This window comes from Phalacrocorax aristotelis, chromosome 7 (genome assembly GCF_949628215.1).
Source record: "Phalacrocorax aristotelis chromosome 7, bGulAri2.1, whole genome shotgun sequence".
Taxonomy (NCBI): Eukaryota; Metazoa; Chordata; class Aves; order Suliformes; family Phalacrocoracidae; genus Phalacrocorax; species Phalacrocorax aristotelis.
This window is the reverse complement of record NC_134282.1, coordinates 47,449,278-47,469,041: the sequence shown is the minus strand read 5'-3', so window position 1 is coordinate 47,469,041 and position 19,764 is coordinate 47,449,278. Positions and strand designations below refer to the sequence as shown.

The following is a 19,764-nucleotide window of genomic DNA, read 5'->3' as shown; positions in this document are numbered from 1 at the left end:
TTCATGATGTTTCCTCGGACAGGGCTTTCTGAAGCAGTGAATTCCACAAGTTGATGTCTATAATATGTATATGCTGTCCAACATTAAATGTAAACGCTGTATTGAAATCTGAGCTGCTTTCTCCGTTCTGTCCCTTTGCTGGTTTCTGTATCCTTGTAAGATGCACTTCCCACAGGTGCAGTAGTTCCCAGTCTGTTTTGTCTGTCAGCTCTCTATCCTTGTGCCTCTATTATCTGCTCCCAGTTTCCCTGGTCTGGTCTCCTCTAAAATCAAATTAGGTGGTCTATTCATTCTCTACAGTTGCAAAATCTATAGATACATCCTAGTTCCGCCAAGCTCTAGTCTCTTTGGTCACTTTCTTTTTGTTTCCATTCCTGATTTTTTTTCATGTGTGCTAAACTCTTGTACTAATTATGTTATTTTTAATCCTCTTTTTTTTTTTTTCCTTTCTACCACAAAACTTGTTTCAGATATCCCAATATACCAGGACGGACTGTTTTTCCTCTGCCTTGAATGTACTAAATTCCTTCCTCGCTGACAGGGTACTGATATTTCTTTTTACTTAAATCATAATATGTGCCCTTGCCTGGTACTCTAAATATCATAAATAATACATGGATGTCTGCAGAGTGTGCCATGCAGTGGGTTTGTCCTTGAGCAGGGTCAGGTTTTCCAGCTGGGTTAGGTGGGTATTGCACGAGCCCACAACCTGGAGAGTCTGCTTCTATCACAGCTCCTTGAGGACAATAGGAGTGTCCCTTCTATGTAGCACAGCTCCACTGCCTCTCTCCCCTTCTGTGCCTTCAGACACTGGAAGGAGGTACTAGTGGATCCCAAATCAACAGTAGCAGAGAGGGCCAGAATGCTGCGTTGCTCGTGTATGAGATACATGCATGCAGTGGTGTATGGAGCAGGAATCAGAAGCAGAAGCCTCAAGCCTGGACTGAAGACTTGACAGATATTTCAGTGTCAGTAAGAGCAAAGGAGGCTTAGTTCTGCTCTTGACTGACATGTCCAGACACAGCCTGAACTGTAGCAAGGAAGGCTGCAGTTGCTGGGAAAGGTATTAGGCAGTGAAAAGAGAATCTTAATCACAAATTCATGGAGTTTTATTGGTCAGAAGGGACTATTAGCTCTTCTGGTTTGATCTCTTACACATCATAAGCCTTTGGGTTTCACCCAGGCAGCTTTGTACAAAGCTCAATAACTTGTGTTTGTGTAAATAGGTTTTGTAGAAAAACATTCAGACTGGATTTGAGAACATCGCATGATTGGAAATCTATCTGGTCCCCTGGTATTTTGTTCCAGGGGTCAGTAACTGTTAAATGTTATTGCCTTATTCTAATTCGAATTCATCTGCCTGCTGTTTTCTGCTGCATTCTTGTTATTTTTCTTTGTTAGTGTAGAGAGACCTTTAGTAACTTGCAGTTTGTTCTCTTAAAGGTACTTACACAATGCAACCAAGTCACCTTTCAATCTTTTTTGATAATTAATTAGACAGGCTGAATTCTTTAATAGTTTGCCTATATCAGAACATGCAGGAAAGTGCCTCTGAATTAGCTGAAGGTGCAAGTGGAGAGTCCTGTGCTAAACCACATTAAGCTACATGTCAACACTCTGAAGCAGAATTAAGGTGGCCTTAATTAAATTTGGCTTAGCTCATTTCTAAAGTAAATTAAGCCAAACTGAATTGCAAACACTTTAATTCTGAATAACAGAGCAGAAATATGTGCTTCTGTATGCGATAAGCTTGCACTTATAAAGTAAGGGTATGCTTATGCTGAATAAACTCTTGATACAGAAGTTGATATGCCTAGCAGGAGAGTTTTGGATGGAATTTGGAGTTTTGTGGTTTATCTTTAGGTAAGACCCTATATTGTATACTGCATATGGATGATGAAGAAAAAAGCTGCTGTGATCTGCCTTGGATGTGCTAATTCTAATTTTTGTCCAAGGAATACATTTTTGATGCACATGCTGCCAGATGGTGGGAGATCTACAAGTGAAGATACGTGGTCTAGAAAGAGCCATTTCAGCACAGCATACAACCTGTGGAAATGCAGATATCAGGGACAATTCAGAAATCATTTGCATATATGCCATAAGTGGGGAAGGATCAGACACGAGGAAGCTGAATATAGAAATCAAAAAATATGTTGGTTACTTATAGCCAAGAGAAGAAAGGGAATTTGGGATTGTTCAACATTGATGTTGTGTGATATCCTTCTCTCAGATACTCTTGAAGACAGCTACTGCCATATAGTGAGTTAAAAGGATATCTTTGAGTGCCTTTTGCTGTAAAACAAAAACTATTGAGGTATTTTCAACCTAGTAGTTGTCATAAGTGAGCCTCACTCAGAAAAGTGAACAGAGGAGTAAACAAAAGTGTAATGTAACAGTGCATTTTCTGCCTACAGCAAAAAAACTAAGATGCAAAGGCAGATTTGGGTAATGCTTTTTGGGAACACAGCAGAGAAACGTGCAGAGTGGTATATCATAGGATTCTTCAAGGCTTTTGATCAAAAGGAAAGACAAAAATCTTGTTGATTTTGTCAGAGAGCTTTTTAAAGCTGTAAGAGAAGGAAGTGAAGATGGAAAGGTAGCCATTGGTTGCATAACTGATGTGGAGCAGAAGAGCTTTGTTGGAGAACTGAGTCTTGTGCAATGGTCACAGGGTCCCATGTGTGAGGGAGCTTTGTGCTTCAGAGGAAGAGAACTAATCTTTCACAAAGCAAAATAAAATAATACTGAAGGGGTTGGGGGAAAGCAAGCCCTATGAAAATAAATGCAGTTCAAATTCAAATAGCTTGTCTAAAAGAAATTGAACCAGTGGGGGAAAAATTGCAGAAGGAATATTTTTCACAAATATCTACATACTACTGTTAAACATCTGAGTAACGAGCAATGGAAAGATCTTGCTGATAAAGTGTAAGGTAATTGGTCATACTGCAACCTGCTAGGTAAAGTACATTTCTGGAATTTCAGAATCTAGTCTGTTCCCTGCTTGGGAAGGACAGAAAGGGCAGTAAGCATGTTTGTTTGGGATAGGAGGGAACGGCAGTCTGTTACATCTTTATTTACTGATAATTCAGGTCTGTGTATTTGCAGGTGTACTGACAAAGTCTAGGAAATGACCCTGCTTGGCACACTGAATCAAACTAGAAAATGGGATAAGTTGCCTCATGAGTACTTGTATTCAGTACACAAAAAGTAAATGTGTAGCTATAGACTTCAGTTTGGGTGAGAGATACCTGAGATTGCATGTGGCAGGAGTAAACACTATCAGATTCCAAACATTACAGATGATTATTTTCTAACACAAAAGATGTTGTATCCAGTGTAACTCTATTTTGGACTACGTTATTATAGGACAGCATGAATTAATCTTCGGTGTGGGAGTTTGTGGTTACCTAGACACCAGTGATCATGACCCAGTTGCATTTAATATGGAGAGAGGACAGTGTTCTATTAACATGTGTTCATGTATATTTTTTTCCTTAATAAGGGCCGATTTTCCAGGCCTGAGGAAATATTATAAGTAAAGCAGACCACAAGAGGAAAAAATATACAGAAGTATTATGAATAAAAATTGAGTCCTTTTTTAAAAGGATTTTGTTATGTATCCAAAAGGCACAATTCTCTAATCAAGAATTGAGGATGCATTCAGCTAAAACAGATCCTGGTTTAGCAGGAAAGAGAATGCAATAATTAGAGTGTGGAGGGCAGAGAATCATAATATTGATGAAAAATCTACATGATTGATTGATTACAGTGAGACAGATTTCAGACAGTTGTTTCAGTCTCAGTTTCTTATTTGTTGGCACCAATTGTTTACTCATTACATTCAGAAATACTAGTAAACAACAGTAAAGGTTGTGTTCCTAAATGTGGCTGATGAAAATAATATTTTGAGGGATAATAGCATAGACTTGTTGTCTCTGAACAAAAGAAAGAGAGAAAACAGATAGCAGCCAGTGCAATGTTGGAAATGGATATAAGAAGCTAAAAAGTAAAAATTCATGGTAGTTGGTACTAAAAACAGTAAGAAAGCATTTGGTGCCATAACTAGAAAATAAGCTCTAGAACATTATCATAGGAATTATTGCATTGATAGCATTGTTAAACAGTTATATTTATTAAAGTAGTAGCTTTAATTTGTTAGAGGTGTTTCTTTTTCCACCCATAAATTTGTTAGTCTTTCCAAAGATTATGGTACTTTATAGTCTGGGCGTTCTCAATAATGATGATGCTAAACACTGATTTTCATTCCCCTTATCACTTCTTCCTCTGGCATTTATTAGGTCACTGGACCAGGTGCAAAGGGAACACACTGTTCCATTTCAGGACCCTTTGTATTTGTCATGGACTGGCATCTGTAAGACACATCTATTTAGTTTGTTCCCTCTGTCCCAGAAATGGGAAATCTTCCCCTCTGTCGGCTGCCCACCTAGTCCCAGCAACCTTTTTTTTCGCATTAGGGATCACTTTTAAAGACAGCAAAGCCTTACCAGGCTGATGCTAGGGCTCACACCTCCAAAGACAGTTTACTTCATTTCCTGTTGTTGTCATCATCATCACCATAGTCAACACTTCCTCAGCAGCTTTCACCTAAGGAGAGAAAAGTATCAATATATACTTGTGGATAGCAGGTGTTGTCTCTGAAACTTTCTGATATTTCAGGAAACATTGCCATTTTGCACTAGAGTGAAAACACAGCCTTTTAAAGTAACTTGTAAAAATTGAAAACAACCGATCTCAGAATAGATCATTACACCCTTTTGGGCTGAAGAAGTCAGATGCCAGTCTGTCTGATTCAAAGCAAGGGCTTAGATCATCAGACGATTCTTTCTTGAACTTGTCCCAGCTTCTCATGTAAAAGTTGTTATATTTTGTGTAAATAAGATACTCCTTGAGCCAGAGAGAGACTCATTCTACAACTCAGCAGCAACAGCACTCACCTAAGATGGAAGAGCCCTAGTATAAACTACTGCTCTAATTAATATTTAATTATTCATAGGGGAGAGAGGAGCTCAAATGGAAATGGTATTTTCTTGTGGGGTCTCTTCAAAAATGTCCCCCAAGAGCTGAGCAGCTCTTCCTGAGAAAAGTCACTTCTAATCTGTTATACTCCTACAAAGAAGTTTTGGTTTAGATAAAACCCCCAAGTTTTCTCAAAACATTTCTAACTGAATCTCTCACTGTCCCCTGCCTCTTCTTAGCATTTGGAATAAAGCAGAGTTTCCTTTGGGGGTGCTGGAAATAATGACTGCACTCCAAAAGAAAATTGAATCAGAGATTCATACAAAGCAACAATGAGAAAGATGATTTTTAATGAGTTTGAGGAAGATATGGCAAATGAGTTTGAGGAAGAGAATTACAGCTATGTGCAACCAGGCCTAAAAAAGCACAGAAGTTTTGTCTATTTTACAGTAGGTTATTCCTGCTAGAGATCCCTTATTTCACTTATTTTTTATAAAATATATTTTAAAATAGAGATATGGATTAGCTTTTGCACAGGATCAGAAGGACAGTTTGCATTTTGGTGGAAGGTAATTTTTATTTTTTGGTAGTCATTCCTTTAGAAGTTGAAAGCTATTGGTCAACAAAATTGCAAGTGCAGAGACTTGTTCTGATTTGGAGGGGAAGTTTGTCGTTTATAAAATTACTTTATCTTGCAAGATAATTGAATGTTCAGTGAGAAGAGTATTTGGTTTAAAATGCTAACTCTACATGAAAACAGTGGAGGAGGAAGGTAGCGCTTCTGAAAGTCTTTACTTTGCCAGTCCTTTTCTATTACGTTATACCTTCAATTCCATTTTTTTGCCTTCCTCATATTTTCCTTATGAGCTTTGAGGAGTAATAGGCTTGGATATGGCTGTAGTGTGAGTCAGGGAAAAGGACTGAGTAACCATGTCATGATGGCCCAAAGCATGTATGCCTCACTGGTTGTCAATGATGAAGGGAGACAACCCTATAGTAGAACATAGACAAGCCTGAGTAACTTGGTACCTTGCTCACAATCTTCAGGTGTCCTGCACCCAGGTGAACAGGCACCTGAAGTCAACACGGTAGCCTATGCTAGTAGAAGGAACCTTTCCACCAAATATTAAAGCAGTGAATATGCTATGTGATGTGTTATATGTTCCCTGTGGTCTGATGGCCCATATGGATTTTGCAGTAGGCAGCTGGACCCCAATTTTGCAATGACCTTTTAAGAGCAGCCCTTTTGTCTTTTCCAGTGAGGGAGAATGAAATAAATGGAATCTGAAAGCAGAGCTCAGGCTGGCTCCGAAAGAGCAACAGAAAGGTCACTTTTCTGATCAAGCCAGTATGTCTAGTGATTGGAAGGGCTTCCACAGGTCAAAGCATTGAACCTTTTTCTGGGTCAAGCACAACCCCACTAACCCCTGTGTACACCAAAATGACTCAAATTTCTTATCTGATTGATCACCTCTAGGTAAATGTGTTGCATAGACTGGATACCTGCAGCAAGCCCCTAAAACTGCTTCTATGGTTTCTCACATTCAGTCCTCACAGATACTCACCAAATCCTTTGATTTGTGTACCCTGAAGTATGATTTGTACTGGGGCCTCATATTAAATGTCAGCTTTGAAAATGGGCCTTGTCATGACTAATGCAAAATTCACTCCTGTGGTTAATTTAACGAGATAGATCGGCAGACATCATACATTTATTAAACAACCATAATTATATTTGTATTAATGCTGGTCTCTGCCCAGGAGAGATTCAGGCCTGGCATAATAGGATTTGTTCATAATGTACAAGCGAGGTCTCTGAACATAGATACAGTGAGAAACTCAGGATTGTGACAATGAGGCTGTGCTGTGGGCTGAGACTGAGTAGCTCTGGATGTTCAGATGCTGGTTGTGCAGGTGAGGCTGTGGGCTGTGACAAAGATACATGATTAGAGCTCATGTCAGACTTTGGGAATACCAACAGCTTTTTCGTTATTCTGGATGCTGCAAAGTGGTTGAGATTCATTAGCAGAGGTATTGACCACTCTCAGGTGCATTGTATTTGCATGCTTATTCACTTTAAAAGGTCAGCACAGCACCCTGAGAATTTCAATGGCAGCCTGCTGTGCCTGAAGTGTACCTAGCTTCATGCTGTGTCCTCTGCAGGATATGGTATCAAGTGGTTTTGGTGTGATACTGACCATGTAGCACATCTTTATGTGGACAAGAACATTTCTGCAGAAACAGCTAAGAATTAGATTCTTTCTGAATCCTCTTACGTACAATTATGTTATTTCAGGGAAATGGCCTGTGATTATTGCCCTGTTCTGTCCTGTCCTGTCTGGTTGCACTGATGTCCTGGGAATAAAGCAGAAGGTTTCTGGGACAGTGGCAGTTCTGCTCAGTTGGTCACAGGAGGCAGGAACAGCCTCTACTGGATTCAGCAGCGTCTGCCTGCTTCATATGCTGACACAGTGCCCACCTCGCCTCCTCTGCATATTGATGTCCTGTATCTTTAGTCTGCTTGTCTGTCACTGTAAACAGGGGAGAACAAAGTTGACAGTGTTGGATTGAAGGGCTGTAAGTGGTTATTGATTCCCAGGCTTCTTGCATTCCTAGAGGTGGGGGGTCAGGAAGGGTGTATGTTTGGGTACAGACATGAGCATGCAAGTTTGTAATGGTGTGTTAGCACCAGCGAGTAATGGGATGTACACGATTATGCTTTTTAAATGGATTTGTATAATTTGTAGCTAGCTGTGTGCTTGTGTGCATGCTAGAGGGTGCATTTGTACATTATACCTTGAAGAAGTTGTGCACGAGGGTATGCGTATGTGTGTGAAGTGCGCGTTTGTCTATGCTTATAGACTGAACATGAAGCATTTGTAATTGGTATCAGTATTTACTGCTTGAAATATATAAGTGTATGTATCTTGTGTATATATGGGTAATAGTATGTGGGGCTACTTGTGGGTCTGTGTTGGGCTAGATGAAGCTAAAATGATGATGGGCTGTGCAGCTTTCTGCTGTTCTGTGACAGCATCACAGTTGCTAGTGCTGGTAGGATGGGGAGAAGGCAGAGATGCATAACCCTCAGCCTTCCTGCTGAATCTTTCTTGCCTAGCATGTGGGAGTCTATAGTAGCCTGTGAAGGGGAATGGGAGCTCATTTCAATATGAAGACTGAAAAGAAAATGTACACAGCAATGATGGAGTTCAGATTTCATTAGCTTCTGATATCTCTGTTCACGGGATAAATTCACACTTCCTTCGTGACCTTTTAGTAAATAAAAAGCTAGGGGAGAAATCTGTCTTTGAGTTCCTTTATATTTGTGACTAGTTTGAGTGGAGGTGTGGAGTGCAGTGTATAGGGTTGCAGTAAAGCCTGCTGAAGGACAGCACACTCTCAACACTGGTGTTTGTACATGTGTTGCTTGCTGTCCTGTGGGTTACCATGTGTGGTGCCTTCTGACATCCTGCCTCATCCTTTCTTCCAGCTGAGATTGGAGCAGAAGGGTAGAGCAGCCTCCTTACACTGTGCAGTCCAGTTCAATGACACCTTATTGACATGAGGGGTGCCAAGGTGGTGGAAAGCAAAGCAGCACAGTCAACGCCTGTCAGTACTGTTTCTTTAAGCTGATATTACCTGCTGCATTGTAGAAGAAGGTTGGAAGGATCACACCTTATGTTCCTTGGCTTTTCTTGCCTTTCTGTAGGGTCTTCTACAGCTCTTTAGAAACGTTCTCAGCATAGGCATTCTGGGAATTAAAACATGGATGGATTTTGGGGCAGAGGAGGATGGGACAAAGAGAGACCATTTCAACAGGAGGTGTGGAGTCAGATCCCATTTAAGTATCCTCAAGCTATTGATTCAGAGATACTCAGTACCACATAGATGTGCAAATGGTGACTTGTTATTCATGCCTTTGATACTAATTACGAGGGCAGACACTTGATATCATGGTATTCAGCTAGCATTTTAGTGTCTGCTGTTGATTGGTGTAGCATGAATGATATCTTCCGTGAGTTCATTGCTAGAAAAGATGAGAAATCTTATCAGTATTTTCTATGTCTCTTTGGAATAATCTTTTGTGATGCTCTCTGGGAAGGAAAAAGCTCAGGTGGATTTATGAATTCATGTGAAAAGGTTTTTAAACAAGGGACAGCCTGAAGAGAGATCAAATTCAGTGTGGTACAGATTTGGCTGCTTATCTGCTCACACATCCCAAGAATGAGAAGCATGTGGCTCTTCTAGGCCTGCTCAGAATACTTAAGTAAGGCCCAGGTGGCGTTTAAGGTCAGGCTGGCATTGCTGGAGATCCTGACTGGTTAAAATAAGAGAGGCTAAAATTTTGAATAAAGGCTTATTTCATGAGCGTTGAATAACAGACACTTTAGTCCCCAAGGTGCTTCATTAAGTATCCTACTCTTTGCAGTCAGTTCTACTGATTTCACTTGAGAGAGTTCTGCTACAGTAAACTGCATAAATGTGAGATCTCACAACTCCTCATCCAGAATCAGGAAACCTTAAAGAGCTTCCAAAAATGCAGAATCAGTAATTGAAGGCCTTCTCTTTGAGACAGCCAGAACGCTCCCAAGACAAACAGAAGTGTTTTACCCATAATATTTCTGTGTCAATGCAACGGAGGTTTGACAAAATCCCCAAATACATCTCATTTATGTGTATGTGCTTGCATTCAAAAGGAAAGGGGGAAAGAAAAAAAAAAAGACAAGACCAAAGCTTTAAGATCCTTCTTTCTTCCATGGCACATGGCACTTGAGAAAGTCTGTAAGATTTTATTTTTTATTTGGAGCAAAAATCAGCAGCAGCGTACATGGAGAGGGTAATTCCACGTATAACTCATGTAACCTGCCTCTACAAGCTTACTGTTTGCCTGTGAGTGAAAGTTTTCCCCCTCTGAATGGATGTGCCCACAGTTACAGACCTGGTAAGAGAATCTGTAGGGACTGAATTAAGACTTTGTCTCTTCTGATTGCAAATAATCCTTAGTGGGTTGTGGATGCAGAAGGGAGGCTGCTGAGTTGGGCGGAAGGAAACAGGAGGAGATGTTCAATCACAGGTAGATTTGAACATTTTCTGTAGCTGAATATTTATATTTCCATTCCTTGGCTTAAGACTGATACCAGACCAAGGGGCTCTGGAATGGCTTTAAGGGAATTGCAGAGATAAATTCATAAGTCATGACACTGGGCCTGCTGAAGATGGGATTTGTTGCATTTTCCAGTCTGAAACTAGAATGGCAAAGACTGCAGGATGGAGGAGCATGAGCAAGGCACGGTTAGTATCACTGAGTCACAGAAAGCATAGCACAGGCTTATGGCTATGCATGACTATAGTCTGCATAATCCATTGCTTGCTGACAAGCATGCTATGTTCACATACAGACAAAGAAGTGAAAAAGAGCAGGGTATATTTTTCCCAAATCATTTGCCAATCACTTTTGGTTTTCATTAGGAGTCTATAAGACTCCTGGGTAATAGTACTGCTCAGCTTGAATCTGTGTAAAAGGGCTTAATTTTTATGTTTCCATTTAGTCATTTTTATTGTGGTGTTTCCTAGCTCATTGATGAATAAATCCCTGTTACACTGAAGCAAATGCCTGGGAAATAGAAAAACAATTCTGTGCTATCCCTTTGTATTTAATAGGGGTGACAAGTGTTGCTGGGTATAATTAATTCACTTAAAAAGGACCAAGATCTGCATTCTTTTGTTTTCCTATTATAGCACTAATTACTAGAAATTATTAGCATGGTGTTAATAAATGCATGAAGCAGTGTGCACAATTTACAAAAGAAACAGATCTGAATCTCTGTGTCTGCACTTAGCTACCTGCCTGTTCTTTCCTGACTCACATGCTAGGTTAGTGTTTGTACTGGTGGGACGTTTATGTGCAGTGAATATTTGCAAGTGCAAACCTGGAAGTGTGATGGTGGAAGGCTGCAACTGACTGTGGGTATGTTGTGTAGGAACTAGTTCAAAAGGTGTTTTCTCAGACCTTCAAGTGTGCAAATGTGCATTAGCGTGTCTGATGAACATATCGTATACTTATGGATGGGTACTGTTTGTTATGGTACCTGTGTCTTAAAGTGTGTCCCTGTGCATCTGTGATTGTGTGTGCGTGTATGCACAGGTGTATGAATGTCTGCTGAGTACACATCGGTCCAAGCAGGAGATAACACGTTGTACAAAAATCTGCTAGAAATTTCACCTCAATCATGTTTAGCAGTCATGTTGTACTATAGAGCAGGGGATTTTCCTCTCTGAAAGAAGGCATACAAATGAAATGAGTATAAAAGGGCATCTATGGCAGTGATTGTGTATGCATCTGATTGTCAATTCGAGACAGAGAACTTTCCATACGTGTCTCTCTCTCTCACTGATCCTCACAGATGTGACCTCAGCAGTGAATAAACACTTTGGGTTGGGTTGGGGTTTTTTCAGAGAAATGTGCACAAGAGCTTGGCAGAAACTGGCATTTCTTGAAAGTCATGTCTAACATTTTTTCCACTGTCAGCCAGTTCCTTTCTTTAGTCTCTGAACATAAGGCTTGCCAATAAAAGTCCAGAAATAGCTTCTTTCACTAGAACTAATGTTTGCCAACAATAGCTAGGGAAGAGGAAAAGAAATCTATTTTTGTAGCTGGATTCTAACATGAGGTAACCCTGTTGGCCTTAGCAAAAATTAATTTGGCACCTGAAGTTTAAATGTTTGTTTATTCTTGAAAGATTTTTGACCAAATTCAAATATGATGGTTGAGAGTGTTATGTGTTAGTTTCTTATGGACAGAAAGACATCAGACAAGTGAGTGTAATGTAATGCAACAAAGTTGGTCTTAATCTAGCTGTGGTTTAGGATGGGACAGGCAGGTTCAGCTCAGCTAGTGATAGATGGGTTGAGGGACCAATTTTTCTTGTCTAAGCTACAACTTCTGCACAGTTGCTCATCTGGGGTTAGGATGGACAGTCTGGAGTACCCCTTCTGAGAAAAGAATTAAGGCCAGTGAAAGCAATGGGAGAAATGGAGTTAATACCAGCTGTCTGCCCTTGCCAGCCAAGGTCCCCTCCCAGCGCTGCTGAACAATTTGAGCAGGCCAGGCCTGTAAAGGATCGTCAGGTTCAACCAAGAGCTTAGGTCACTAGGCTAGTCCATGGTGATGAAGCAGGTCCAAGGTTAAGCCAGGAACATAAGTCAGTGAATGAGGGTCAGGTCCAGCGACGGTGACCAGAGTCAGACACAGCATAGCAATCCACCTGATAGGTCCATAGTGACAAGGCAAGTCCAAGGTGATGCCAGGAAGTCAGTCCATGCATTAGTCCAGACTGATAAGGCCTGTGGGCAAGACTGATGGGCAGATATGTTTGTTGCTTTTGCCTGGGAAGCAAAACCAGATTCAGGTTCTCAGTTGCTATAATAACAGCTATTCTGATAGAAGCAGAGATCTTCCAATGTTGCTTCTACCTGCTGCTGTCCTTGAGCATCACCACTCTCTCCTGCTCTCACATGGCTTTTTAAAGTCCTCCTGTTTCCTGAAGGTCATTGTATGCCATCATCCTGAGCCTGTCCAGATTCCACCCATCTGTCCCTGCTGATGGGGACAGCAGGAGTTCCCTAGCCACCTTGTATTCTGCCATCCAGCTGTACCTACAGAACCTTGAGATTCTTTGTTAGAGTGACAGTGGTGTTCAGAGGCTTGCTGGACCCATCTGTCCTTGGGCTGGTATTCAAGAAGCTGAAAGTGAACCTGCTGTTTGACAGACATTGAGTACAAGAATCCAGGTTCCCCAGAACATGGGGATGGGGCTGCCTGAGGGGAGGACTTAGTCCCAGGAGAAAGGGGAGAAGGAGGGGATAACTGAAGATCTGACTACTGTTCTGTTCTCAGCAGCTGTAATTTTGTCTGAGTGAGCCTCATGTATTGCTGTTGTTTCATTACAAAAACATTTAAGTTCTTTTTAAAACAGATACTTTTCTTTGGTTTTGGGGTGGGTTTTTAAAATTTATTTAAAAAACTTAATTAGTCTCTGATTTTAAAGAAATGTATGGCAGAGTTCCAGATTAATAACTTCAAATAATTTTGTTCCTAGCAGTAAGAGGTGAATTGTTGAGGGGTAAAGAGAACTGTGGACTCTCTCCCTAGCTCTGCCAATGCCCTTGACGAGGTGCCTTTGACTAGGTCACTCCTCCTCTGATTCAGCATCCCTGCTTGCAGTACTGCTCTCCTATCTCCCAGAGGGTATCCTGCGATTAATTGGGGGATGTATCTAAATGGCTTCAGCATGCAAGCCGAAATCCACCAGGGACAAAGCTGTTACTAGGGCAGGAATAAAGGTCAAGCCCTTGCTGACATCGTTGTCTTGATTAATTAATACACTAATCTCTATAACTCCTCTTCAGCAAATATAATTTGGCCTCATCTCTTGTTTTGTTCATTTTTCTGTGACTTAGCTTTGAGAGAACTAATGAAAAGACCTAGGTGGAAAATACCGCTTCTCACCCTCTCCTCAATCAGCCCTATGCCTTGTTCCCCCCACCTTAGCATCCTTTGCTGTTGCTTGTCTGAGGGCTTTGCAGAAAAGTCCTTTGGCCAGTTAAAAGATTCTTCACTGGATACCAGAACAAACTTATCCTTCGATTATGGATTTGAGGAGTGATACCTGATTACTTGAATTACTAGGAAAGCAGTGGTGTGGAAGTGACTGAAGGGGAGAATTGCATTTGATACTGTTTCCCTGTGGTTTTTTTTCTATGGGAAAGTGGGAGGCCAATACAAGAAAATGTCGTCCTCACAGCACACTACTAAAAGGATGGAGATGTGCACTGCAGTGGGTTTTCTATATATGTGTCTCTGCTGTTTAGTTTTCAAGCATCACTAGCTTGTCAAAGGAAAAATCTGAGTAAATGTTGGAGTGGCACTAAAGAGAAATATCTCTTACCACTTTTCCCAACTCTATTGTACAAGCATCTATAGGAAACATCCGTTTTTATTAACCTAAAGGGCATCAGGTGCCTCTTGGAAGTGGCAGATCTGATCATATGTAGTGTTGGGTTTATATCTTCTTTTGTTCTCTATTACCAAAGTAATTTGCTTGGAAAGTGGCTGCTTTGTTCCTCCAAAAGTCCCTTGTCCTGGTTTTGGCTAAGATAGAGTTAATTTTCTTCCCGGTAGCTGATATAGTGCTGTGTTTTGGGTTTAGTATGAGAATAATGTTGATAATACGTTGATGTTTTAGTGTTACTAAATAGTGCCTATACTAAGTCAAGGACTTTCCAGCTTCCCATGCTCTGCTAGGTGCATGAGAAGCAGGGAGGGGGCAGAGTCAGGACAGCTGACCCCAACTAGCCAAAGGGATATTCCATACCATATGGCATCATGCTCTGTATATATAAACTGGGGGGGAGTTGGCCAGGAGTCAGTGATCGTTGCTCAGCGATGGGCTGGGCATTGGTCAGCGGGTGGTGAGCAATCGCATTGTGCATCACTTGTTTTGCATATTCTATTATTATCATCATCATCACCTTCTTCTCTTCCTCTGCTGTCCTATTAAACTGTCTTTATCTCAAACTACAGGTTTTACTTTTTTTCCAATTCTCTTCCCCATCCCGCAAGGCGGGGAGAGGGAAGGTGAGCGAGCAGCTGTGTCATACTTGGTTGCCGACTGGGATCAAACTAGAGCATCCATATACTTCCCCAAACTGAAGCAGTAATCCTCCTTTTGGACAAAACACTTGATTATAGTAGAAATGATTGCAATGTGACAAACAGAGGATTATCATTTTCAGTGGAAATCATAAAAGCAGGGTGAAGACGACTCCTAAGAAAAAGGGAGCTTGTTCTTATGCAAATTTTCTCAGGTAGTACGGGTACAAGAGGAGAAATCCTGAAAGCCTGTAATCTGGAGTCAGCACCTTCTCTGTTGATAAAGGTTTGCCTGCTTTGCTCTGAATGGTCGGTAGGTTTTCAAAGACTCGGAGACTTGTAGTTTATTTTTACAAGGCCTGTATGCTTCTCACCTGATGCTCTAGGAGGTGAAGCATTTATCAGCTGCTGTGCATTTACTTTCTGCTGGTCTCCACCTCTGAAAAAACCAATGTGGAAATATACACGGCATAACAAGGGGAAATGTAAGCTGCTTTTGTGTGAGTCACATCAGTTATCCCGCTTGCTAGAGATAGTTGCCTCCCCCTCACCCCAGTTCTGTCTCTGTGATCTTGTTTCCCTTTCGTCAGTCTGTTCCTTACAGTCTTCAAAGACCTGATTTCTCTTCCTCTTTCTCTCCAAAAGCACAGTAAGTGGTGATGTTAAACTGAACCTGTGCTGGTGGGATTATATAGGGGAAAAGGCTTATAGGTGGTTTGCAAAAGTTTGCATTCAACTGCCAGGTCTCAGTAATACTCCTCCTTGGTAAGTCCAAATGTCTAAGGTCATCTGCACGTGCTGCTGGTCAGGTCCTCATGAACAAACACTATGGGTTCATCTCTTTTCTAATAAAGTAGAAGCTTCAGTTTTGATCTCCATTTTTGTTTTCCTTTTAATAATAATTTTGCCAGCCAAAATTAAGGTAAAAGTATCCATCAGCTACCTTAGTGGCTGTGAGTTTACTTTGTACCACTGGACATGTGGGCTGGCGATAAAATGAGCCTTTGGACCCTGCAGACCTGTAAACTCTGGTTAGCAGCTGATGGCAGCTGTTTCACCTAAAAGAACTTTCCTGATGTTTGATTTCTGACTGTGGAGTCCACGTTCCCAGGACTTGTCTCAGGATTCCTTCCTAACCCAGCCTCTTAATGAAAAGATCAGTGACTTGCCCTTGGGCCATCTGGTAAAATCTCCCTTCCCTTTGACCCAGCTTTCTCATGTATTCTTTAATTCTTTGTATGGTATTATTGTATTACACGTTTGTTACATGAACCTGTATTAAATCAGAGCACACATGAAAGAGGGACCTTGCAGTAGTTTTGCCTGAATTACCCTCAGTGTTATCAGCCATTCTCTAGGTGGCTAGTACAGAGTATTCAAAAGAAAGAAATAGGAAAAAGGAATGGTCAGATTTTCACTGTTATGGCCCATTTTTCTCTTAAATGTGACAAGCAGCAAGAAGGGTCCTGTGTCAGAATGATTATGCTGACACCTGTAAGAAAACAGCCAACAAGCTCCTTGCTTGTACTCCCATTCTTCAGCTTCAAAGGGAGCAGTTACCAGGCTGGGGGAAGCCCTCTCCTCTGCAGTGTCTCTTTCCTCTGATCTGAGCTGGGCATAGATGCTTTTTGTGCTTTCCCATGTGCCTTTGGCTTGGAAAATCAATGACTCCTTTGTTGTTTCAGAAGTGCTAATACAATAAATTGTAGAATCATAGTTGCTTCCTGTCACTGATCTTGAGGTTGTCGGGAGTGATAGGTGGGGAGGTCAGCTTTGATGGTGTTTGCTGAAGATGACCAAAGAGAATTTGTGATATGGAAAAAAGAAATTAGCCTGGGGGGAGTCATTTATAATTTAGGAAAAAAGTCTCAGGTAGCTCTTGAGTTGTATCAGCATAAGGGCATGGACATATAATGCATGAAAAGTTTGAGTAATGAAAATTGAAATAGGAAAAGAAGGTGCAGAGATGTAGACGGCTCTGTGCTTTTACCTCTCACTTGTGGATCTCCATATGAGGACCTATTTAAAGCAAGTTTTTAAAGTGACCAACACACAGAGGGTGTCAGGTTAATTTCTTCTCAACATGTGCACATAATTATTCCACCATGGAAGATGGCACGTAGTGTGGTCCGGGCAGGAAGACCACCACCAGGTGGAAACTCTGCTCTGAGGCCAGTGGCAGTGTGTCTCAGAGGAAATGAGTGATTTTTGTGGAGATCTGGCTTAGGTCTGTGAAAAAGAAGTATGCTTCAAGGCATGATCAAAATGTTCTGGAAGAAAATATGGGACCCCCATGACTGGAATAACAAGAAATTGTGTAGGCTGAGATTTGGATGCATTCTGCAGCTATTTGTGCTGCCCTGGAGCGGCAAGTACATTGTCAGAGCTGGTAGGCAGCCAGGATGGGAACAGAGTGGGATGCTGTGGGACCATGCTGGCTGGTTTATACACAAAGACAATGCTTGCATGTTGTCTGCTGTGTTATTTTATATTTGGCTAAGGTTATAACTCTCAGAATTAGATGAAACCTAGGTTTTGCTCCTGTAGGAGTTGTAAGGAAACTAAGGAACAGAGGATTTGAAGTACTGTAAAGAAATAATTAAAAATGGCCAGCAGACTAGATAGCAGACTGTCTAAAACATGTAACAAGGTGCTAATTATGATTCCTCATGTTTAAAAATTTACTCCATGGGATGAGAGAACCTCCAATAATAGAACCACAAGCACTGGAGTAACATAGGAAACACAATGACTGGGAGTGTTAACAGTGCCTTGATAATGTGGATTTTTTTTGAAAGAGGTATGGGGATTGGAGGATGAAGGAGAAATTGTATATAAAGTTTTGCTCACGGATATCAAGGGTGAACCAAGACTAATTTTCATGGAGATTGGGTTACTGGGCATCCTAGATGAGTCAGAGCTGATAAAAAGAGTTTCCTGCAGAAAAAGGCATCAAGAAATTTTGGAAGTTATAGAGTGAGACACAATAGGACTGTTTGTGTAGTCAAAACCTAAGGCATCCTTGGAATGGGAAAAAAATTATAGTAAACTGACTTCAGCTACCACTCTGTGAAATGGTGCTGGTCAATATTTCTAATTTTAATGACTGGAAGGAAAAAAAACCAGTAAGATTATAATATTTACTGGTAGCAGCTGATACAAATTATACAGTAGGAAGGAGGCCTGAAAGACTGTGGGTACAAGAATAAAAGATGAAACATAAGCAGTGGCAGGGTAAAGCATGTTTGAAGAAATAGTTTAAAGCATTCAGACACACGGTTGGGCTCTGAATTAGTTCTAACCATTCAGGAAAACATAACTATTATAAAGACAGCTTGATAAAGATGTCTGTGCCATGTGCAGCAGCAGCAATAAAGAAAAAAGTGAATAAGTTGCCTGCACATGTGAAGAAAGAGGTAGACTTGGAAGAAGTTATAATATCCCTATAGACGTGAATGGTAATACCTCCTGTGGAGTACTGTGTTTGTTATGGGTCATTTCTTTTGTAAGAGACAAAGCCATGATAAAGAGGGGCTAGAGGGAGCAGATGAAAGTGTTTAGTGGTCTGGAAGGCAGCTTCAATACGGAAAGAGCATTAGGGATACTAGAGCTATTGAGTTATAAAGGGAGAGAATAAAGCTTTACAGTGCAGAGTGTGCAGAAGTAACACTGAGCGCTGTGTTGGGGAAGAGGCTTTGCAGCGGTGTGGATGTTTGGCGGCAGCACAGCAGGAAGCAGGCTCGCCATCCCAATGTATTCTTCTCTACGTAACATTGCTGCCAGGCCAAGACACAGTTTCACTGGTCTGTTAGTCTCCGTAATGTGCTGGTGTGGGAGCAGAGCGATGGAGATAATGTGGGGCAGAGTGTTATCAGGCTGGAGCAATGGGGGTGATGTTTGGGTCATGCTGTGTTGGCTTCTCACTAAATCTACTCAAGTGCCTCAACCTCTGTGTAGGCACAACAGTGAGAGGTACCATGATCCTGGGGTCTCATTTTGGATGAGGAATAGAAGCACACTAGCCTTGATGTGTCATTTTGGTCAATACATATTTTCAGCGCCTCTATGGTGGGAAGAATAACAAGTATTTTATTGGGGTGAGGGGGAAAGACTGTAAGGTTTCGTCCATGGCAGTTTACAGCACAGTGAGTTTTAAGATACAAACTACTTTGGAAGTTCCCAGTATTGTTACTTTTAATACTTTACTTTAAAACCACACAGGAAAATAATAAGGTGTTGTGTAGTATAATACAAGGATATGAGGCCGTTTCATTAAATTAAGATGCAATGATTCTTTATGTAACACATAATTAACCTGGGGACCCCCACAGTGGATGGCATTATGAAGAAAAACACCTTATTAAGAATTTTTAAAGCAGGTTAGACACTTTATGAATAGCATCTGCATTTACGTTAGCCAAAATAAAATTATAAGTATCACAAATCCTTTTGTTCCAAGATATGTGGTAATCACCAGTCAGGATTAGAAAATCATTTTACTCCCATGAAGTATGGCCAAACTGGGTTAATTCGTAGCTAAAAATAAGGCTTGGGTGGGCCAAGAGTCTGGTCACTTTTCTGTACACTGAAGTTATTTATACAGGCAAACTTTTAAGTGGAAGTAGAGAGGGAGGAAAAGTGATCCATGGATTAGGCTGCCAATTTAGGACTTGCAATATTTCAGCTTCTTGCTTTTCCAGACTGCTTTTAAGAGCTAATTCATTTGACACAGATTCTCAGACACACTTAGAGCTCCACCACACACTTAATTGTCAGATACCTCAGGCTATAGCCTGTCTGTGACTTGTTCCAGGTACCACAGCGTTCAGATAGCAGGAAAAGGTAGGTATGTGAGAAAAAGTCATGGATAGACTGCTGATGAATTTTCAAGGCATCATCAGATGGGGTGATACCAGTTAACCTGTTGCAAATACTGGGAGCACAGAGAAGAAAGATGCTTTCTTGAACAAAGTACTTGATGGTCACCAGCGTAAGGTAGCTTTCTTTTTTCCTATCACTGACTCAGAGTCCCTATGTGACTTTGAATGGTTCCCCAGTTCTCTTCTCAGTCTGCCAAGTAGGAGGCTTCAATATCCTGGAGCAACATTTGTTTTCCTTTAGAAATTAGTGTG

General features: G+C 41.1%; 1 protein-coding gene across 1 annotated transcript in view; it reads left to right on the top strand.

Moving 5' to 3' along the window:
- Positions 1 to 19,764, top strand: part of AGBL1 (AGBL carboxypeptidase 1) — a 270,250-nt gene that overhangs the window by 156,389 nt on the left and 94,097 nt on the right. The gene's annotated exons all lie outside the window — the stretch shown is intronic.